Below are 24,519 nucleotides of genomic sequence, written 5' to 3' on the forward strand. Positions count from 1 at the left end.
AGACCAAGCCTACAGCTTTGCATTCTAGTTGCTAATTTATTTGCCATTGAATTGTAGAAGGCCAGTTTTCTCATGAAAACGTCTTAAGTGTATGTTGCACTCATTCAGTGTTTTCTAGGAGGAAAAGGCATCTACATTTTTTCATTTCTTCATCAGCACTAAAAGTTTTTGTTTTTGTTTTTGTTTTTAAGTATCTTTCCATCAGAAAAAAAGATAGAGGTAGTCCACAGTAGCATTCCTCAAATATCACAACTGGAATAAAACCAAACACTGTAACAAGTTTGGGACTGTTTCTTAGGGAAACTCTAATAGATTCTTACAATTTGGCTCCTTTGCAAGGTTAACGAGAGTAACATTTAAAAATTATATGATCATAGACGTTAGAGCTTTTCAGAATCTTGGAGGTTATGGAGATTCGGAAAGACCATCACCTCCTTTATTTCACAGATGAGGACAAGTAAATCTGGAGGTGAGGTGAGTTACATAGTCGTTCTTAGCCAGATGATTCAAAACTCCTCTCATTCCTCAAGAACTGTTATTTTATTTATTTTTAATGACTTTGGTTCTCCACCTTACTTTGCATTTATGCTCCTTCCAGTCTCTTCAGGTTTTTCCTCCTTGTTTGTTGCCCCTTAACTCACAGGAAACCCAGCACCCTCCTTCCTCTGCGGAGGTGGTCCGGGTCTCAGAGAAATGAGGGTCACCTTATAGCAGGACCGGGGGACTTGCCCCTACCTTGAAGCTCAGGCTTCTGAGTCTTTTTTTTTTTTTTTTTGAAAGGTTATGCATGTCTTCAACACACCAAAAAGAAAAAAATATATATTTTAAAGCCGTTTTCATTCGTTGTCTTCAGTCTAAAAATAGGGTGACAGAGGGATCGTGGGATAAGCAGCAGGAGCAGGGAAGAGTCGGTTGCCACAGTAACCAATGAGCCATTTCGCTGCATTTGCCTTGACTGTGTGATTTCTGGGAGTTTTTTCCCCCTTTCCTGCTCCTGTGCGTGGGGGTGAGGGTAGGTGGTGGAGGCATTTTTAGATTATATAATATGGAACCAGATTCCTTACTTCCGGACTCTCCGTGAAGATGCTATTCCCTTTTACTTCCCCACCCCCCTGCCAACAGCCTTGGGTCACTGGCTTTGCTGGGGACTAAGAGAAAAGAATATGATCACACTCATCTCCGTGTACAGTAGTGCCTGTCTTGAACACTTCCCAATTTTTGACAACCTAGTTCCATGGAAATGTCTGCCTCCACCCCCTCCCTCCCAATTCCAATCAGGTCCTCAAATGCCCTAGGCTCCAACAACCCACCAGGAGGCTACCGCCTGGAGCTTTCTTCTGTTCCAGAGAAGAGAGAGGCAGCCCTGTGTGCGGGTCATGTCAGGGAAGTGGCTCTGAAGCTGACCTGGTTCTGCTGTCCTGACCGCAAGCTCCACCCTCTCCCGATCTGCAGATCCTGGGATCCGGGTACAGCCCACATCAGAGTGTAAAGAACACTGGCTTTGAAGGCAAACAGACTTGTGTTTGAATTGTGAACCCACCACCTTGGGCTAATCGTTATTTGACGTTTTTGAGCCTGTGTCTGGCATGTATTAGGCACCGGATGAATGTTAATGTCTTCTACTTCTTCCCGGGTTTCCCTGTCCATCTGTACCTCCTTCTCCCCTCCCTGCTGTTGTCTGGCTCTGGTTGACCGAGGCAGGCTCACTCCTGTATAGCGTTTTGGAAGAGCTAACGTATACATTTGAGGGGTCACCCTCTCCGTTAAGGGACCTTTTCTACCCGACTCGCCACAGTCCTCCTCCTCCTCACTGGCCGCCTCGCGTCCTCACGTGACATCCCTCTAGGCTTCAGACCTTTCCTGACTTCTTTTCATCGAGACACATCTGTTCTCGATCCCATTCATGAAGAACGAGCACAGTAGGTGCCTGCATAGCTCAGGTTTAAATCAAAATGTAAAAGTGTGTTCAGTGTATCCGAACGTGTTAAAGCGATGCATGAAAAGCCCCAATCCTTACTGCTTATTAGGGTGATGAGGAATGAACGAGAAGTCGAATGGGATGTATTAGTTAGAAATTTTTTAGTTGCAGTGATGGAAATCCAACCTGAACTCACCTAAGCGTAAAAAGAATATATTAGCGAAAGTAAGTGGGAAGTTCAGGAGTGGGGCTGTCCACAGGATCCCAGAGATCCAACTACTAGTGTCAGAACCTTTTCTATTCATTAATTCTGCTTGTCTCTGAGTGGCTTTATCCTCAGCTTACCATAGTCAGACTTTCTCAAAATGGATAACCTGGCCTCAGATTTACATCTTTCCAGCTTCTATGACCTAAGAGGCAAAACTCCTTCTCTTCCAACTCCAAATTGGATAATTCCAGGGAAAAGCTTTGGTTAGCTTGGTTTGGGTCTTGTACTCACCCTGGACCAATCCCTTTGGCCAGGAGAATGGGGTCCTATCTGACCATGTCGTGTCCCATGTCAGAGAGGTGACAAGCCACCAGAATGCATGATTCACCTGGGGGGAAGATCAGTGCCGGAATGCTGGTGGAAGGCAGAAACAATAGCGGTTCACTTCAGAAGAATAACTGAGATGAGTAACGCCTGGACAGTCAGAAGAGTGCCTGGGGAGAGGCAGAGGTAGGTACAAAGCAAGTGCTTGATTGCCTCTGAGGAAGCAGACAAGGCTCTTGCCCTCAGGGAGCTCTGAATTCAGTGCAGGAGAGAGGACTAAGAGTACAAAGAGAGAGATGGAATTGGAAGCATTGGCCAAAATGCACACACATAGCCAGAGAGGGATTGAGGGAGGGCTGAAAGTGAAAACTTAAAGTTGTACACCCTGTGTCAAAGGAACCGACTGTTTATAACAACATCATATCTCAGATTGGGTTCTGTGGACCTCCAGTGTTCCATTCGATGCTACTAGGTCCTCATAAGGAAAAATGAAAAAGGAAAAGAAAGAAAAGAAAAGGAAGGAAAAGGAAAGGAAAGGGAGGAAAAGGACTCTGGCCATGTTTTGGATTTGGAAACTATGGCTTAAAGTTAATTAGTTTTTAAAATTTTTTTGTTCTCTTTATTATAGTAATGCTCATCCACACTTATTTGACAATAGAACAGACCCTCCTAACCACGGACCACTTACTAGCCTCTTGAGGTGGACTCCTGTTCCGTAGATTGTATTTTGGAAAATACGCCATAGAGGTATCCACACAAATCATGGTAACACTTAGAATGTCACATTCAGGACGACCTTTAGAAGTGTCTGAACACTCATTTTTTTTAACATCTTTATTGGAGTATAATTGCTTTACAATGGTGTGTTAGTTTCTGCTTTATAACAAAGTGAATCAGTTATACATATACATATGTTCCCATATCTCTTCCCTCTTGCTTCTCCCTCCCTCCCACCCTCCCTATCCCACCCCTCTAGGTGGTCACAAAGCACCGAGCTGATCTCCCTGTGCTATGCGGCTGCTTCCCACTAGCTATCTATTTTACATTTGGTAGTGTATATATGTCCATGCCACTCTCTCTCACCCTGTCACATCTTACCCCTCCCCCTCCCCATATCCTCAAGTCCATTCTCTAGTAGGTCTGTGTCCTTATTCCTGTCTTGCCACTAGGTTCTTCATGACCTTTTTTTTTTTTCTCCTTAGATTCCATATATATGTGTTAGCATACTGTATTTGTTTTTCTCTTTCTGACTTACTTCACTCTGTATGACAGACTCTAACTCCATCCACCTCACTACAAATACCTCCATTTCGTTTCTTTTTATGGCTGAGTAATATTCCATTGTATATATGTGCCACATCTTCTTTATCCATTCATACGATGATGGACACTTAGGTTGCTTCCATGTCCTGGCTATTGTAAATAGAGCTGCAATGAACATTTTGGTACATGACTCTTTTTGAATTATGGTTTTCTCAGGGTATATGCCCAGTAGTGGGATTGCTGGGTCGTATGGTAGTTCTATTTTTAGTTTTTTAAGGAACCTCCATACTGTTCTCCATAGTGGCTGTATCAATTTACATTACCACCAACAGTGCAAGAGCTGAACACTCATTTTTTAAAATTAAACTTGTTAAGATAATTCTAGATTCACACGAGTTGTAAGAAATATTACAGAAAAATCCTGTGTACCCTTTACCTAGTTTAATGGTAACATCTTGAGAAACAATAGTATACGGTGCCTATCAGGTTACTGACGTTGATATGGTCAAGATATTGAACATTTTCGTCACCGTAAGGTCCTTCACGTTGCCCTTTTACAGTTATACTTACTTTCCCTCTGCCCCACCCCCTCCTTAATCCCTGGAAACTATTTCAGGGATTTGATATTTGTCATTTCAAGAATGTTATGTAGTTAGAATCATACAGTATGTAAACTTTTGTGATTGGCTTTTTTTTCACTCAGCATAATTCTATGGAGAATATGTGTACCAATAGTTTGTTCTTTTTTATTGCTAAGTGGTATTCTATGGTACGATTCTATCACAGTTTGTTTAACCATTTATCCATTGAAGGACATCTAGGTTCTTTCCAGTTTGGGGCTATTATGAATAAAGCTGCAATAAACATTCATGTACAAGTTTTTGTGTGAACATGTGTTATTTCTCTGACATAAATACCCAGATCGCAATTGCCTGGGTGACAGGATACTTGCATGTTTAAGTTTTGAGAGTTCTTTATGTCATTCTAGATTCTAGTCCTCTGTTGGAGGTACAGTTTGCAAATATTTTCTCCAGTTTATAGCCTGCTTTTTCATCTTAAGAGAGCCTTTCACAGAGCAAAATTTTTAATTCTGTTAAAGCCAAATTTATCCATTTTTCCTTTGTGGATTATGCTTTTGGTGTTAAGCATAAGAACTCTTTGTGTAGCCCTAGATCCTGAAGATTTTCTCCTATAAAAGTTTTATAGTTTTATGTTTTACATTTAAGTGCGTGATCCATTTTGAGTTAATTTTTGTATAAGGAGTGAGACTTAGGTCAAGCTTTATTATTGTCACTTTTTGCTTATGGATGTCTAATTGCTCCAGCACCATTTGTTGAAAAAGGTATCTTTCCTCTATTGCATTGCTTTTGTACCTTTGTCAAAAATCTGTTGGGTCTGTTTCTGTGTTCTCTGTTCTGCTCCACTGATCTGTGTGTCTGTCTCTCTGCCAATACCACACAGTCTTAATTACTATTGCTATATAATAAATATTAAAATCAGGTAAACTGATTGGTCCTGATGTTTTGGACTGAATGGTTTTGTCTCTGCTACTCCCCAAATGTATATGTTGAAGCCCTAACCCCCCAGTGTGGCTGTGTTTGGAGATAGGGCCTATAAGGAGGTAATTAAGGTTAAATGAGGTCTTTGGGTAGGGCTCTGATCCAGTAGGATTAGTGTCCTTATAAGAAGAGACATCAGAGGGCTTTCTTTCTCTCTCCTCCCTCATACACGCTCAGAGCAAGGGCCATGGGAGGTGAGGGCCTAGCAAGAAGGTGGCTATCTGCAAGACAGAAGGAGAGCTTTCATCAGAAACTGAACCCTGCAGGAATCTTGATCTTGGACTTTGCAGCCTCTAGAACTGTGAGAATACTAATTTCTGTTGTTTAAGTCACCCAGTCTGTGCTGTTTTGTTATGGGAGCCCTAGTGGCTAATATATTCACTTTAATCTTTTTTTTTCAAACAATTTTTACCTTATCCTAGTTCCTTTGTCTTTCCATACATGTTTTAGAATAATCTTGTCTATACCCAATAAAAATATTGCTGGGATTGTGGTAGGAATTATGTTAAACTTTTACATTAATTTGGGGGAGAATTAACATCTTTACCAGGCTAAGTCTTTCCATCCGGAACACAATATGTCTCTCCATTTATTTAAGTTTTCTTTAATTTTTTTCATCAGTGTTTTTTAGTTTCAGCATACAGGCCCTGTACATATATTTTTTAAGATTTACACCTAAGTATTTCTTTTTATAAAAACAATTTTAAATAATATTGTATTTTTAATTTTGACATTTATTTGTTCATTGTTAGTATATATAAATACAAATGAATTTTGTATGTTTATCTTGTGTCCTGCGACCTTGCTGGATTCACTTATTAGTACTAGGTGGAGTTTTTGTAAATTCCGTGGGATTGTATATGTTCACAATCATGTTATCTGCATATAGGACAGTTTTATTTCTTTCTTTCTAATCTGCATACCTTTTATTTCTTTTTCTTGCCTTATTATACTAGCTAGAACTTCAAACACTATATTGAATAAGAGCAGTGAGAGTGGGCATCCTTGCCTTGTTCTTGATCTTAGGGTTAAAACATTCAGTCTTTTACCATTAACTGTAATTCTGAAGCTTGTTTGTAGATGTTCTTTATTGAATTGAGGGAGATCCTTTCCATTCCATATTTCTGAGAGTTTTTTTTTTCTTTTTTTAATAAATGGTGTTGAACTCTGTTAAATGCTTTTTCTGCATTGATTATGTCATGTGAGTTTTCTTGTATAGCCTAATTTGATGAATTACCATTATTTATTTTCAAATATTGAACCAGTTTTGCATCTCTGGAATAAACCCTGCTTGGTCATGGTGTATAATTCTTTTAAAATATTGCCAGGGACTTCCCTGGTGGCGCGTGGTTAAGAATCCACCTGCCAATGCAGGGGACACGGGTTTGATCCCTGGTCCGGGAAGATCCCACATGCCACAGAGCAGCTAAGCCCAGGTGCCACAACTACTGAAGCCCGCGCACCCTAGAGCCCGTGCACTGCAACTACTGAGCCTGTGTGCCGCAACTGCTGAAGCCCGCGTGCCTAGAGTCTGTGCTCCACAACAAGAGAAGCCGCCGCAATGAGAAACCCGCGCACCACAATGAAGAGTAGGCCTCCCCACAATTAGTGAAAACCTGCGCGCAGCAACGAATGCCCAACACAGCCGAAAAGAAAAACTAAATAAATATGGCCAGTTCTGAAGCCGAATCTGGCCTCTCTACCCTGACACTGAATTAAATATCAGAGACAGAGTTTTGGGTGAAGTAGAAAAGAATAGCTTTATTGCTTTGCCAGGCAAAGGGGGCTACAGTGGGCTAATGCCCTCACAACTGTGTGTCCCTACCTAGAGGGGGTAGTGAGGAGTTTTACAGTTATGGTTCAAACAGGGCGTGATCAGCTCATGGACATTCTTCTGATTGGTTGGTGGTGAGGTAAGTGGGAGCATTATCAATCTTCTGGTTCCAACCTGTCTGGGGTCTACATGCTTGCACACAGTTAACTTCTCCCACCTGGTGGGAGTTTTGGTATCTGCAAAACAGCTCAAAGATATTGTTATGTGTATCCCTTGAGGGGGAGCCAGAACCCTGCCCGAAGGCTGCACTATTGTTTCTTGTCTGTTCCTCCCTTGTCTCTGCATCGCATCCACTCCCCTCACTTCCCTAATTAGCAACTGTTTGAAATTGCTCATTGGAACTCGGGGAAGGTCATGGAGGCTGAATGAATCCTGTTTCCTCTAATCAAGGAATGGGGGACACAGAAAGGCTTTTTGGAGCTCCACAGTGTCCGGCTCAGTTTCAGCTCTATTTGGTAACACTTTGATAAGTATTTTTGTGTCTGTATTCATGATGGACATTGGATTTTAGTTTTTTTTTTTTTTTACTGTCTTTTTCTAGCTTTGGTATGAGGCTAATAATATCCTCATAAAATGAATTGGGAAGTGTTTCCTTGTCTTGCATTATTCTGGAAGAAATTGTGTGGAATTCGTGTTACTTCTCCTTTAAATATTTGTGGAACCATCTGGGCCTGGAGATTCATTTTTTGGAAGTTTTTCAAATTATGAACTCAAATTTCTTAATGATTCTAGGACTATTCACATATTTACTTTATTCTGCATAAGCTATGATGGTTTGTGCTTTTTTTCTGAGGAATTGTTTCATTTCACCTAAGTTGTCAAATGTATGTATAGAGTTGTTTGTAGTTTTGCCTTATTATCTTTTTGAGGTCTGCAGAACCTGTAGTAATATATCCAGTTACATTCCTGATCCTGGTAATTCAGTCTTCTCTCTTTTTTTTCTTTGTAAGTCTTGCTAGAGGTTTGTCAATTTTACTGATTTTTGAAAAAAACCTGAAATCTTTTATCATTGATTTTCTCTACTGTCTTTCTGTTTTCAATTTTATTTATTTCTGCTTTTATCTTTATTATCTCCTTTCTTCTACTTACTTGGAGTTTATTTTGCTCTTCATTTTCTAAGTTCTTAAGATGAAAGGTTAAATTATTGATGAGAGACTTTCCTCTTTTCTAGTATATGCATTTAACGCTATAAATTTCTCTCTCAGCACTGCTTTAGCTGTGTGCCACAAATTTTGGTATGTTCTATTTTCATTTTCTTTTAGTTCAGTGTATTTTTTAAAATTTACCGTGAGATTTCTTCTTTGACCCATATATTACCTAAAAATGTCTTGTTTGGGTTATAAGCATTTGGAAATTTTCTTTTTATCTTTCTGTTATTGATTTCTAGTTTGATTCCATTGTGGTCAGAGAACACACTCTGATTTAGATTCTTTTAAACTTGTTGAGGTTTGTTTTATGGCCCAGGATTTGTTCTATCTTAATGTATGTTCCATGAACACTTGAAAAGAATATATATTGTGCTGTTGTTGAGTGGAGTGTTCTATACATGTTTACTGATCCTCTTAGTTGATGGTGTCAGTGAGTTCTTCTATGTCCGTGCTGATTTTCTACATAGTTTTTCTATTAATTATTGAGAGAGGGGTGTTGAAGTCTCCATCTATAATTTGGATTTGTCTATTTATCTTTTCAGTTTTATCAGTTTTTCCTTCATGCATTTTCCTGTTCTTTTGTTTTGTGCATATATATTTAGGATTTCTGTGCCTTCTTGGTCATTTGACGTTTTATCAATATATAATATCCCTCTCTGTCTCTTTTAATTGTCTTTGCTTTAAAGTCTACTTTACCTGATGTTCATAGAGGCTTTCCTTTGATTAATGTTGGCATGCTACATCTTTATCCATCCTTTTACTTTCCACCTGCCTGTATACTGTTTTATTTGAAGTTAGTTTCTTTTAGACAGTGTAGAGTTAGATCATGTTTTTTAATCTACTCTGCTAATCTCTATCTTTTAATTGGTGTATTTAGACCACTTATATTTAAAATAATTGTTGATGAATTAGGGCATAAGTCTGCCATTTTACGTTTTTGTTTCTGTTTGTTCTCTCTGTTGTTTTTTGTTTCTCTGTTTTTTTTTCTGCGTTTCCGTGGGTTACTTGAACATTTTTTAGAATTTCAGCTAGATTTATTTACAGTGCTTTTAAGTGTATCTCTTTGCATAGTTTAAGTGGTTTCCCTAAGTATTATTACATTCTACATCCATACCTTATTACAGTCTACTTCTATCATCATATTATCAGTTTGAGTGAAGTGTAGAAACATTACTTCACTTTTTTTTGTTTTTAACCCATTCCCATTTATAATATAATCTCTTAAATATTTCCTCTACATATATTCAGAACCAAATCAGGCCACGTTATATTTTTGTTTTGATCATCAAACATAATTTACAAAACTCAAAAGGAGAAAACCTATTGTATTACTCAGTTTTTCTTACTCTGTTCTTTCTTCCATCCTGATGTTCCCAGGTTTATATTTTTAATAATTTCCATTCTGTTTAAATAACTTCTTTTAGAATAAATCTGCTGAAAGAAAAGAATAGATCTGCTGGCAACAAGTTCTCTTAGTTTCTCTTCATCTGAGAATGTCGTGATTTCCCCTTATTCTTGAAAGATATTTTTGATGGATATAGGATTCTAGATTTACAAATTTATCTTTTAGCACTTGAGAAATGCTGTGCCATTTTATTCTGGCCTCTAAGGTTTTGATGAGGACTCCAGTGTCTTTTGAGTTGCTTTTCTCCTATTGATAAGGTGCCATTTTTCTTTAGCTACTTTCACAATTTTTCTTTGTCTTTAGTTTTCACAAGTTTGACTATGATGTATCTTGGTGTAGATTTCTTTGGGAATAATAAGGCCTTTAAGATTTGGGCATTTTCAGAGCTAGGTTATTCAGGGAGGAAACAGTATTTTCACTCTTTTTAAGTCAGGGAGAACCTCATCTATAGGATTGTCTATCCTGTAACTGTAAATGCTGGTGTAAATATTTCTGGCACTTGAACTTAGAAGAAAATTTATCTGTTCCTTAAGAGTGGGGTCCAGAGTTCTCTGGATGTCCAGTGGTTAGGACTCGGCACTTTCACTACGGTGGCCTGGGTTCAATCCCTGGTCGGGGAACTAAGGTCCTGCAAGCCATGTGGCATGGTTAAATAAATAAATAAATAAAGAGCAGGGCCCATATTGATTTTTAAAAAATATATTGACAACAGCATCTAACAGTGGCCATTACCAGCTTGATTTGTAAGTGAACTTTATGAACAAATATCCCCCTGAGAGAGACTGCCCCAGCTGGGTGGCCTGAGCAATCCTGTTTTCCTCCTTGACTTAGAAATATCTTACCTTGATTATTTGCCTTCCCCTTGCCACAGCAGTTCCCTGTTACTCAACTTGAGGTGTAAAAGCTGGAGTGACCCCAAGCTTGGTTCCAGGCTCTTGACTTTCCTTTACCTACCTCCCTCTCTGTGGAATCATATCTAATTTAATTGTTTTAAATAACATCTGTATGCTGATGGCTCCCTTATTTATATCTCTAGTCCTGATTTCTTTCTGAACTTTAGACTCAAATAGAGTTGGATTAATCTCTACCATATTTGTAACTGTTTTCTATTTGTTGCTCTTGTTCTTTGTGCTTATTTTTGTCTTCCACTCTTTCTGCCTTTTTTGGTTTTAACTGAGCCTTTTATATGATTCCATTTTCTTTCCTTTCTCTGCATTTCAGCTACACTTCTTTTTCTTCTTTTTTAAATTACTTTTTTAGTGGCTACCCTAGAGTTTATAATATACATTTATAATGAATCCAAGTTCACTTTCAAATAACACTAAGCCTCTTCATGGGTAGTGCAAGTACCTTCCAGTAACAGAATAATGCTCCTTCTCTTTCCCAAATCTTGTGTCATTGCTGCCATTCATTTCACTGATACAGGCATACACACACACACACACACACACACACACACACACACACAATTAAATACATTGTTGCTATTATTAAACAAACTGTTATCTGTTCTGTTAAGGATAAGAAAAATAAAAGTTTTTTTTTTTTTTTAAACTTTCATTTATTCCTTCTCTGGTGCTCTTCCTTTCTTTATGTAGATCCAAGTTTCTGATGCGTATCGTTTTTCTCAGAAGAACTTCTTTTAACATATCTTACAAGACAGGTTTACTGGCAACAAATTCTCTCAATTTTTGCTAGTCTGAGAAAGTCTTTTTTTCCGCTTCACTTTTGAGGGATAAATTAACAGAGTACAGAATGGTAAATTGGTGTTTTTTTTAATTTCAATACTTTAAATATTTCACTCCATTCTCTTCACGTTTGCATGGTTTCTGAGGTGACACTGGATGTAATTCTTTATTATTTGGGGGGTGTTTATCTAGTTTGGTGTTTTATGAGCTTCCTGGATCTGTGTTTGATGTCTGACATTAATTTGGAGAAATTTGGTCATTATTGCTGCAAATGTTTCTTTTATTCCTTTTTGTCTTTCTTCTCCTCTGGTATTCCCATTATGTGTATGTTACATCTTTGGTAGTTGTCCCACAGTTCTTGGATATTCCATTCTATTCTGTGTTTTTCAGGATTTTTTCTCTTTGCTTTTCCATCTTAGAAGTCTGTATTGATGTATCCGCAAGCCATGTCCAGTCTACTAATAAGCCCATCAAAGGCATTCTTCATTTTTGGTGTGGTGTTTTTGATCTCTAACATTTCTTTTTGATTTTTTCTTAGAATTTCCATCCCTCTGATTACATTGTCAACCAGTTCTTGCATGTTGTCTGCTTTACCTGTTACAACCCTTACTATATTTATCATAGAGGTTTTAAAACGCCTGTCTGATAATTCCAACATCGCTGCCATATCAGTCTGGTTCTGATGCTTGTTCTGTTTCTTCAAATTGTGTTTTTGCATTTTAGTATGCTTTGTAGTTTTTTCTTCATAGCTGGACATGAGGTACTGAGCAAATGGAACTTCCGTAAACAGGTCTAAGCTGTTGGGGACAGAGAAGCATTCTCTTGTCCTGTGATTAGGTCTCCGTCTTTTATTGATCCTGTACCCTGGACTGGGAACTTTCCCAGTGCTTCTCAGCCCTCCCCCTGTCCCCACAATGGGACAGGATGGGTAGAGCGGGCTAGAGTTGGCTATTTCCCTTCTCCTAGGTTAATTAGGCTCTGATAAAACCCCAGCAGGTTAGGCTCTGATTAAATAGTTTCTCTTGGAAGAAGACCTTGTTAAGAATAGAATCTTCTTGAGTATTTCAAAATGGTTATTTCCCCATCCCTTTGCCAAAAGCACAAGGGAATTTTTTTTTCCAATATTCACTCTGGTAGAATTCCTGGCAGTAAAACTCAAAAGTGTAGGGGCCCCTCACGACTGGTTCCCTTGGTGTTTTTAACTTTCAGACTTGTCCACACTGACTCTCCTCAATTGATCAATTACAGTTAAGATATTCTACCCCAGCACTGGTTCTTACAGAAGTTTCTGCTCATGAGTTTCTACTCTGGTAAGTTGTGATTGCCTCTATTCACTTGTCTATCTCTCCAGTCTGAGGGGCAGAAGTTTGCTCTGTGACCTAACTTCTCTGCTGGATCTAAGAAGAGCTGTTGATCGTTCAGTTTGTTCAACTTTTTGTTGTTAGAATGGAATGATGACTTCCAAGCCCCTTACATGCTGGACTGGAAATCAGAACTCCAAACTCATGTATGCTGATGCCCACCACCACACCACTTCCGTGTCCTAACCACCAGCAAGTCTCGTGGGTTCTACCACCAATACACAGCTGAATCCATCTACTTCTTTCCCACTTCAACTAATCAGAACAGTCAATTTAGCATTATCTTTTTCTTGAACAACTTCAACAGGTTTCTAAATCATCACTTGGCTGTTCTACTCTTGTGTGCCTATAATCAATTCTCCATTGGCAATGTGAGTAATCTTTAAAACAAAAACCAGGGACTTCCCTGGTGGCGCAGTGGTTGAGAATCTGCCTGCCAATGCAGGGAACACGGGTTTGATCCTTGGTCCGGGAGGATCCCACATGCCGTAGAGCAACTGAGCCCATGCACCACAACTGCTGAGCCTGCGCTCTAGAGCCTGTGAGCCACAACTACTGAGCCCACGTGCTGCCACTACTGAAGCCCACGTGCTGCAACTACTGAAGCCTGCGCGCCTAGAGCCCGTGCTCCACAACAAGAGAAGCCACCGCAATGAGAAGCCTACGCGCTGCAGCGAGGAGTGGCCTCCTGCTTGCTGCAACTAGAGAAAGCCTGCGCACAGCAATGAAGACCCAAGGCAGCCAAAAATTAAAAAAAAAGAAAACAAACTGACAAACAGATGTAACATCCTTTTAGAACTTACCAATGGCTTCCCATTGTACTTAGAATAAAACGCATTTTCAAGTAATGTTCTACAGGCCCTACCTGATATAGCCTTCCTGCTTCTCTTAACTTATCTCTACCTCCTCAGCCACTGCACTCTAGTACAGACCTTCCATTTGCTTCTTGATATGCGTCTTATCAGCTTGGGCTGCTGTAAAAATGACCATAGACTGGGTGACTTAAAAAACACATAGGTTATTCCTCATAGTTATGGAGGCTGGAAGTCTGAGATCAGGCTGCGGTATGGTCAGGTTTTGGTGAAGCCTCTATCTGGTTTACCAATGGCTGTCTTCTCATTTTATCTTCACATAGCAGAGAGAGAGAGAGAGCTAGCTGTCTGGTCTCTTCTAAGGGCACTAATTCCATTCATAAAGGCTCCACCCTCATGATCTACTCACCCCTGAAAGGCCCTACCTCTAAATACCATTACATTGTGGATTAGATTTCAACCTATGAATTTGAGGGGGGCACATAAAAATTCAGTACACAACAGTGTTGTAAGATTATATCAGCCTTGGGGCCTTAACACTAGCTCTTCCTCCTGCCTAAAGTGTCCCTCCCCAGTTCTTCACATGGTTGGCTCTGCCTTGTCATCCAGATCTCAGTGTAATTTGTGCTTCCTCAGTGTGATGGTTAGTTTATGGTCAACTTGGCTAGGCTAGAGTGCCCAGTTAGTCAAACAAACACTAATATAGGTGTTGCTGTGAAGGTATTTTGTAGCTGTAGTTAATATTTACAACAGTTAACTTTAATAAAAGGAAATTTTCCTGAATAATGTGGGTGTTTCTCAGCCAATCAGTTGAAAAGGCTTAGGAGCAAAATTGAGGTTACCCTGTGGAAGAAGAACTTCTTTCTCAAGACTGCAGCATCAGCTCCTGGCCAATTGACCCAGCATGCTGCTTTGCCCTCCAGATTTTGGAGTTGCTAATACTCACAACCACAGAAGTCAGTTCCTTGAAATAAGTGTGTGTGTGTGTGTGTGTGTGTGTGTGTGTCCTCTATTTGGTCTGTTTCTCGGCTGTTTCCTCAGTGACAGTGCACCTGACCTGCCGCTCTCTGTTAACCCTTCTCCATGTCACTCTTTAGCACGTAACCCTGTTTCTGTTTTCTTTTTCTTTTTTTTTTTAAAATTAATCAATTAATTAATTTATTTTTGGCTGCATTGGGTCTTCGTTGCTGTGCATGGACTTTCTCTAGTTGCGGTGAGTGGGGGCTACCCTTCGTTGCGGTGCGCGGGCTTCTCATTGTGGTGCCTTCTCTTGTTGCAGAGCACGGGCTCTAGGCGCACGGGCTTCGGTAGTTGTGGCATGTGGGCTCAGTAGTTGTGGCTCGTGGGCTCTAGAGTGCAGGCTCAGTAGTTGTGGTGCATGGGCTTAGTTGCTCCACCGCATGTGGGATCTTCCCAGACCAGGGATCGAACCCGTCTCCTGCATTGGCAGGCAGATTCTTAACCACTGCGCCCCCAGGGAAGTTCCTCAGCTGACTGTTAACTGAGGCAACTGGACCCCCTAGGCTCTCATGCTCCAGCAGGCCAGCCCAGGTATGTTCTTGTGCCAGCAGCAGAAGCATAAGAGCAGAACCCTTTTTCACGGTTATACATGTGTCAGATCTGCTAACGTCCCATTAGCCAAAGCAAGTGACATGGCAAAACCATGAGAAATGTACACTCATCTGGCAAAGTGGCATTGATACAGGGGAGACAAAGAACTGGGACCATCAATGAGATTAATCTATTCAATTCCTCTCAGTCACTATCACATCCCTCACACTGAAGAAACAAAAGGGGCTCAGAACCTCAGCTGGACTCTACTGTGGGAGAATGGGAATCATTCTCCTTGGTCCTCTAGGAAGATCACAGGACTGAAACCAGAGGACTGGGTTGGAATCCAGATTCTTCCATATCTTTGTGATCTTGGTCAATTCACTTCAGCTTCATAAACCCCATCTGTTAAAGGGGTTAATATTATCTTTTGCACAACATTGTGAAGATCAAATTTGATGATTAGAGCGTGTACAGCGCTTGGTGTGGTATCAGTTCAATAAATGTTTTCCTTATGCCAAAGATTGACTATTCTCTTATGTATTCAAGTGGCAGAACTTCTCTTTTGCCTTTGCCTTTTACTAATAAGAGGAAGATATTCCTCATTTTAATCAAATGGGTGGCACAGTCATCTGTAATATTTGAGGCATACACATATTTGCAGATGAGTGAAGGATGGTTCAGAAGCAGTAATAAGTTCGTATCCTAGAGCACCCAACATTATTATAGTTGTTTCAAGTCCCAAAGAAACACAGTATTTATGTCTGTTTTTCATAATTGCTCTTTATATCGTGTGTTATCAGACAAGATAGTTATTTAAGAAACATGGGAAATGCAGAAATGACTGCAGTGCAGCAGTAATTATGGTGCACTTTTTCGCTATTTAAGTTGGATATTTCTCTACATTCCAATTAAATATATTTAAAATTTCTTCTTTATTTTTACTATCTCAATATAGTTTACTCCAGCTGAATTGTGTGGAGATTCTTATTCATTATTTAAGGTCCCTCTTAAGAACACAGATGTCAGAGTCTTTCCAGTTCAAGGGATAGACAGGGCCCAAGACTAATCATGAGAGAAATTTAAATTCCATTACTTGCGCAAATATGTAAGAGGCTGCATTAAGAACAAATGTGTTGCGTAATAAGTAAATACATTTTCCCCATTCACTTGCTTCAAATCCATTTAGCAAAAATAATCAGGGATAGTTCTTCGAGTTTTTATTTTAATGTTAGTAAAAGTGTAGCGAGACCATTAAAAACATTTGGTTATAAAGCTTAAAGACGAACATATCTTATCAGCCTCTTTTAAAGGTTCTTTAATGTATTCTTGTCTGTGTTGAAGCCGAAAGCAATGTCTAAATTTAAGTTGGTTTTTACTAGCATTGCAAACTCCATCTGTGGCGAGTCTCAATAGCTGTCCTTTCTGTCCCTCAGATGATGTGAAGTCCATCAATCAGATGGAGGGGGAACAAAGGGGAAGGTTGTGTATTATTACCGTCAATCATATTTTTCAGTGAAACATGTTTAATGTTACAGAGAATGTCAGTTTATAATCAAGTGTTTCATGTTAAATAGTCTGAGAAATAATCAGTTCTTCCCATTTTCTCCTTAATCCCATTTAAAAATTTCTTGACTACTCTTACTCCTATATTTCAATCAGATGTTAAGTAGAAATTGCAGTTGTGTTGTTGTCTGCTCTAGATTTTATTTAAAATTTTGATGTTTTGTTTAGTATGCATTTTTTTCATTATTTTTAATTTAAAGATGTTGCCTCAAAATATTATCTCAGTTACTGAGCTCTTAGGCATCCCCCTAAATTTTGAACCTCCGGCAGATGCCTTAACTCACATACCCCTCCACCTGTTCCTGGGCGGTTTTACAAGGCAAAAAAATATGAGGTTGAATTTTGTACTCACTACCAAAGTAGCTTTTCAGAGAGACTCAGGATCCTTTCTCAGGTGATTAAAAAGGAATTGTAGCAGTTAGGTATTGTTCCATTCCAACCACTCCAAAACTTTTTAGCTAAAAACCGCCCATTTATTTAGCTCACAGTTTTGTGGGTCAGCAGTGAAGGTTGTGCTCAGCTGGGCAGTTGTTCTGGTTACAGCTGGGCTCTCGCATTTGCCTGTGGTTAACTGTGAGTCAGGTAGGCAGCTTTGCTGATCTTGGCTAGCAGGGTGGGGACTAGGTGAAACAAGTGAGGGGTCGGACTTTATCTTATAGATAATGGGACAGAGAAAAGTTTTGTGTTTGGGAATAATAATAATGTTTTCATTAGATTTGCATTTATAAAGCCCACTCTGAGTAAAATATGAAGGTGAAGTGGAGAGAATAGTTAGAAGGCTGCTCCAAGTGAAATATTTTGAGGGTCTGAACTAAAACAATGGCAATGGAAAAGTTAAGGAAGTTAATGGCTGTACTATATTAATAAGGGCATTCATTTGACCCAGGATCACACTTTGCATTAATGTCTTTCAATCTGGAACAGCTGTTCAGGTTTTCCTCAATTTTTCTGACCTTGGCACTTAAAAATAATAAACCAATTCTTTTGTAGAATGTCTATGAATTTACAGTATTTGGCCAATTTGAATAATGTGGCTGTTAACATTCTCACTCATGTATTTTGGTATATATACATATATATATATTTTTCTCTCCTTGGCAATATACCTGAGGATGACATTTCCGGTTCAAAGACTGTTTATTATAAATCTTGTGGACTATGTCAAACTCTTTTTATAAGTAGTAGTACCAATTTAGAACCCATTAGCAGTGTATGAGAGTTCCAGTTGCTCCATATCCATGGCAACATTATGGTATTAACAGACTTACATTTTAGCCATTTTGGTGGAGGTGTCAGAGCATTTCATTGTGGATGTAATTTTCATTTTCCTGATGATGAATGAGTTTGAGCACATTTTCATATATTTGGATATCTTCTTCTATGTAGAACCTCTTCAAGTCTCTTTTCTACCTGATTGTCTTTTTATTGTTATTGAATTTGTAGAGGGTCCTTATAAATTCAGGATACAAGTCCTTTGTCACTTATATATGATGTAATACTTTCTTTCACTCTGTGCCTTTCTTTTTCACTTTCTTAATGGTTTATTAGATGAATAAAAGTCCTTAATTTTAATATAATCCAATCTAATAAATTTCTCTTTAAGTAATAATACTATATGTGTCCTGTTAAAGACATCTTTCCTACTCCAAAGACACAAAGTCTTCTTATGTTATCTTCTTTTTTTTTTTATTTAGTATTTGATTGTGTTTTTTTTTTTTTTTTTTAAAGATTTATTTATTTTTTTTATTGATTGATTGATTGATGGATTGATTGCTATGTTGGGTCTTCGTTTCTGTGCTAGGGCTTTCTCCAGTTGCGGCAAGCGGGGGCCACTCTTCATCGCGGTGCGCGGGCCTCTCACCATCGCGGCCTCTCCCGCCGCGGAGCACAGGCTCCAGACGCGCAGGCTCAGCAACCGTGGCTCACGGGCCCAGTTGCTCCGCGGCATGTGGGATCTTCCCAGACCAGGGCGCGAACCCGCGTCCCCTGCATTAGCAGGCAGACTCTCAACCGCTGCGCCACCAGGGAAGCCCCGATTGTGTTTTTTTTTATGTTTATTTTTTACTTATTTTTTTTCTTCTTAGTCATCCATTTTATACACATCAGTGTATACATGTCAATCCCAATCTCCCAATTCATCCCACCACCACCCCCACCTCCCTGCCACTTTCCCCCCTTGGTGTCCATACGTTTTTTTCTCTACTTCTGTGTCTCGATTTCTGCTCTGCAAAACGGTTCATCTGTACCATTTCCTAGGTTCCACATATATGCATTAATATACGATACTTGTTTTTCACTTTCTGACTTACTTCACTCTGTATGACAGTCTCTAGATCCATCCACGTCTCTACAAATGACCCAATTTCGTTCCTTTATATGGCTGAGTAATATTCCATTGTATATATGTACCACATCTTCTTTATCCATTCATCTGTCGATGGGCATTTAGGTTGCTTCCATGACCTGGCTATTGTAAATAGTGCTGCAATGAACACTGGGGTGCATGTGTCTTTTTGAATTATGGTTTTCTCTGGGTATATGCCTAGTAGTGTGATTGCTGGGTCATATGGTAATTCTATTTTTAGTTTTTTAAGGAACCTCCATACTGTTCTCCATAGTGGCTGTATCAATTTATATTCCCACCAACAGTGCAAGAGGGTTCCCTTTTCTCCACACCCTCTCCAGCATTTGTTGTTTGTAGATTTTCTGATGATGCCCATTCTAACTGGTGTGAGGTTATAGCTCACTGTAGTTTTGATGTTCATTTCTCTAATAATTAGTGATGTTGAGCAGGTTTTCATGTGCTTCTTGGCCATCTGTATGTCTTCTTTGGAGAAATGTCTATTTAGGTCTTCTGCCCATTTTTGGATTGGGTTGTTTTTTTAATATTGAGCTAAATGAGCTGTTTATATATTTTGAAGATTAGTCCTTTGTCTGATGATTCATTTGCAAGTCTTTTCTCCCATTCTGAGGGTTGTCTTATTGTCTTGTTTGTGACTTCCCTTGCTGTGCAAAGGAACTTTGCGCAGCAAACTTTTAAGTTTCATTAGGTCCCATTTGTTTATTTTTGTTTTCATTAACTTTAAGTTTCATTAACTTTTAAGTTTCATTAGGTCCCATTTGTTTATTTTTGTTTTTATTTCCATTTCTCTAGGAGGTGTGTCAAAAAGGATCTTGCTGTGATTTATGTCATAGCGTGTTCTGCCTATGTTTTCCTCTAAGAGTTTTATAGTGTCTGGCCTGACATTTAGGTCTTTAATCCATTTTGAGTTTATTTTTGTATGGTGTTAGGGAGTGTTCTAATTCCATTCTTTTACATGTAACTGTCCAGTTTTCCCAGCACCACTTATTGAAGAGGCTGTCTTTTCTCCATTGTAAATTCTTGCCTCCTTTATCAAAAATAAGGTGACTGTATGTGCGTGGGTTTATCTCTGAGCTTTCTATCCTGTTCCATTGACCCATATTTCTGTTTTTGTGCCAGTACCATACTGTCTTGATTACTGTAGCTTTGTAGTATAGTCTGAAGTCTGGGAGCCTGATTCCTCCAGCTCCATTTTTCTTTCTCAAGATTGCTTTGGCTATTCGGAGTCTTCTGTGTTTCCATACAAATTGTGAAATTTTTTGTTCTAGTTTTGTGAAAAATGCCATTGGTAATTTGATAGGGATTGCATTGAATCTGTAGATTGCTCTGGGTATTATAGTCATTTTCACAATGTTGATTCTTCCAATCCAAGAATATGGTATATCTCTCCCTCTGTTGGTATCATCTTTAATGTCTTTCATCAGTATCTTATAGTTTTCTGCATACAGGTCTTTTGTCTCCCTAAGGAGGTTTATTCCTAGGTATTTTATTCCTTTTTTTGCAATGGTAAATGAGAGCGTTTCCTTAATTTCTCTTTCAGATTTTTCATCATTAGTGTATAGTAATGCAGGAGTTTTCTGTGCATTAATTTTGTATCCTGCTACTTTACCAAATTCATTGATTAGCTCTAGTAGTTTTCTGATAGCATCTTTAGGATTCTCTATGTATAGTATCACGTCATCTGCAAACACTGACAGTTTTACTTCTTCTTTTCCGATTTGGATTCCTTTTATTTCTTTTTCTTCTCTGATTGCTGTGGCTAAAACTTCCAAAATTATGTTGAATAATAGTGGTGAGAGTGGACAACCTTGTCTTGTTCCTGATCTTAGAGGAAATGGTTTCAGTTTTTCACCATTGAGGATGATGTTGTCTGTGGGTTTGTCATACATGACCTTTATTATGTTGAGGTAGGTTCCCTCTATGCCTACTTTCTGGAGAGTTTTTTTTTATCATAAAGGGGTGTTGAATTTTGTCAAAAGCTTTTTCTGCATCTATTGAGATGATCATATGGTTTTTCTCCTTCACTTGTTACTATGGTTTATCACATTGATTGATTTGCATATATTGGAGAATCCTTGCATTCCTGAGATAAACCTCACTTTATCATCGTGTATGATCCTGTTATCGTCTATCCTTAATGATAGTTTTCCTCTGCTTAATCTATAGCTAATGAGAGAGGTTGTTAAAGTTGCCCAGGGTGATTGTGGATTTGTCTGTTTCTCCTTAAAGTTCTATTACTTTTAACTTTATATACTTCGAGGATGTGTTATCAGGTGTACACATATAAAATTTTTATCTTCCTAGTGAATTAATAAATCTTTTATCATTGTGAAAGTTTCCTCTTAATGTATAGTAAATATTTTCACATTTTGTCTACTTTGTCTGATGTTAATATAGTTACAACAACCCGCTTTTGGCTAGTATTTGTGTAGTATATTTATTTTGCATCCCTTTATTTTAAACCGTTTAGTCCTGTTTCAGTTATTTATTGATGTATAACAAACCCCAAACCTTAGGGTCTTAAAACAACAATGTATTATTATCTCTCGTGGCTCAGCTCAGTAGTTCTCATTTGGAGGGGGGCCCCTCATGCAGCTGCAGTCATATGGTGACTGATGCTGGAATCATGTGTGGGCTTGATTTGGCTGGACGTCCAAAATATCTTCTTCCCTCACTTGTTTGACCTCTCAGCTGGAGTGGGTGAAGTAGCTGAGGGATGATCAGTCATCACTCTTTCTTCATAGGACCTCTCTATGTGGCTAGCTCAGGCTTTCTCACAGCATGTCAAGCTCAGAGTAGTTGGATTTCTTGCATGGTGGCTGGCTTCTCCCAGGGGCATGTTCCAAGAGACTAAGGCAGAAGCCGCAGGCTTCCTGTGACCTGGCTATGGAAGTCATGTAGCACTGACTCTGCTGTATTCTGTTAGTCCAAAGTGAGTTAGAGGGTTGACTCAGAATAAAGGAGGATGAGGCTGCACAAGAGTGCAAGTACTGGAAAGTGGGATTCACTAAGGGCTATTATTGAAAAACTGGTTACCACACACAGTTGCTCCCTGGCCTGCAGTGGTTTCTGTCCCTTCCACATGAATCTATCCATCGAGGCCCCCAAAGTCTCATTCCACTGTGGCATTAAGTTCCTTCCTGAAGTCCAGGATCTCATTATCTGAATTACGTCCAGGTACAGATGAGGCTTATTGGGTATATTACTTGGGTACAGTTCCTTTCAATCTATATTTTTGAAAGCATGGTAATTTTAGAGTATTTATACTTCTTACATGGTGACTATCTTTCCCCAGATCATATTTTCTAAGAAATTAGGTACATGATACAAGGCTTATTTTGACCTACGCTTGGAAGTCACAAAGCATCACTTATATTACATTTTATTGCTCAAAGCAAGCCACAAATTCATCCCAGATTCAAGGAGGGGAGACTAGAAAAGGCCATGAATACTGGGAGGTGGGATCACTGGGGAGAGGATATACGTAACCTTATATTTTACATGTGTTAGTTGTAAGTAGTATATAGTTGCTATCTTTAAATCCATCCTAAAAACGTATTTTTGAAAAAAATTAAAGCATTTAGACCATTTACATTTAATCTAATTATGGGTATATTTTGAGTTTTATTATTCTATCTCACTACTTCTTTTCTATTTATTTCACTTATCCTGTACTCCTTTTTCTTTCCTTTCTTGACTTCTTTTGTATTGAACCACTTTTATTATTTTGCCTTTTCCCCTCTATTAGCTTGGTTACATTTTACTCTTTCTGAGTAGTTATTAATGAGTTATTAACGAGCATCTGAATTCTTGAAGGATAATTTCATGTCTGAGTCTTTTTTTTTTTAACTGATAAATGTGTATATTTATTACTAGCATTATGACTCCATATAGGATTTCCAATTCCATGGATTAGAAGGGGAAGATCACGGTATAAGCATCCTCTTATCCTTTACAAAGGATCATGGCAGGAACTGAAGGCCATTGTGACTAAAAGGAAGCTCCACAAGATTAACCACATATAACTATGACCTTGCCTCCAGGGAGGACAAAGAATGCCTCCCCAGGATCCAATAGATTGTATTTGGGTATGAAGGGAACTGCTTAGGACCCTCATTTTTATACTCCCATGAGTCATTACTTTCCTTTCTTCTCCTACTTTCCTATTCTTATAATAGGACAATTCTATATACTGAGCATATGAGGCAAGTATGGTAAGACAAAAGATTTAAAACATTGCCCCTTTGTGGCCAATGTTCACCCTTATGCTCAGATTACTAAAAATGTGTACCCAGAAATAAATCAAAACAGATGTCTTCTTGTAGATGAAATAGCTAAAATTTTGGCCTCTTTATTTATCTCAGGTCATACATTTGCCTTGAAAAAAATACAATAAACAGTTCCAATTAAGAGTTACAGAAACCCAATTTTTCTTCCAGATCTCTGGAAGAGATGCTCATGGAGAGCCAACTTCCATGATACATAGCACACAGCACATACTTGAGAGTCGGTCCCACAGGAAATATTCATATAAGCAAAACAAGATTTTGTTTCTCATTATATAAACATCGCCCAAGTTTATCTAGTTAACACACTTGTTTAAACAAAAATAATCTATGACTAAAAGCACTATCATATTTCTTAGGTGCCATTCTCATTGGAATCATACCAAAAAGTCTAGAAATAACTCAAAACTAGAAAGTGGCCCAAATGTTAAGGCTGCCTATGGCTCTTGCTACAAAGTAGTTGCCAGTCTGATGACAGGAATTATAGGGTTCTTCTTGATTTCAAAAGAATTTACCAGAAAGAGGTGGAGGGCCAAGAAATCCACCTGCCTGCTTGGTGGCAGCTTGTGAAGGGGCAAGGCTGAGAATCTTCTGGATGTTCCGTCCAATTACATGGTAGAGAGAATACACAGGAAGATGAAGGAACAGTCTGTGTTGTCATCCTCCAGCAGACTTCCGTGAGATAGTCCTTGGATGTGGGAAAGGAGGATGAAAGGGGACCTTTGTCACCATTCTACCATCAAATATGGAACTGAACATTCCCATTTGGGCAGTAAAACAAACGCCAGTTGCAAACATGGATTTCATTCAGACCATCTCCGTTGTTATTCTTCAGTTTCTCTTCTTGCCCATTTTCTCTTTCTTCCTTCCTTTCTTCCTTTCTTCCTTTCTTCCTTCCTTCCTTTCTTCCTTCCTTCCTTCCTTCCTTCCTTCCTTCCTTCCTTCCTTCCTTCCTTCCTTCCTTCCTTCCTTCCTTCCTTTCTTTGTTTCTTTCTTTCTACCAGCTGACTCTTACTGTTTCTTTCTTCTTTCCAGTTTTTTACCCTGTTTTTCCACTTCTGCCTTCAGTCTCCTGTACTTGTCTGTCCTGTAAACCAGGACCCCGGTTACTCCCTTGGTGAGAATAGGAGGCACAAGAAGACAAAGATGATGAGCAGTGTGTCCACGAACCGGGCGTTCATCTGAGGCTTCTGTCTCTACACTCCCATCCCCCGGGGGATGGGGGGAAGCTCTT

At 39.1% G+C, this 24,519-nt stretch overlaps 1 protein-coding gene across 1 annotated transcript in view; it reads left to right on the forward strand.

Annotated features, from left to right (window-relative positions):
* Positions 1 to 24,519, forward strand: part of GRIN2B (glutamate ionotropic receptor NMDA type subunit 2B) — a 651,979-nt gene that overhangs the window by 112,998 nt on the left and 514,462 nt on the right. The gene's annotated exons all lie outside the window — the stretch shown is intronic.

The sequence above is a fragment of the Balaenoptera physalus genome, assembly GCF_965194825.1.
Source record: "Balaenoptera physalus genome assembly, chromosome: 13".
Lineage (NCBI taxonomy): Eukaryota > Metazoa > Chordata > Mammalia > Artiodactyla > Balaenopteridae > Balaenoptera > Balaenoptera physalus.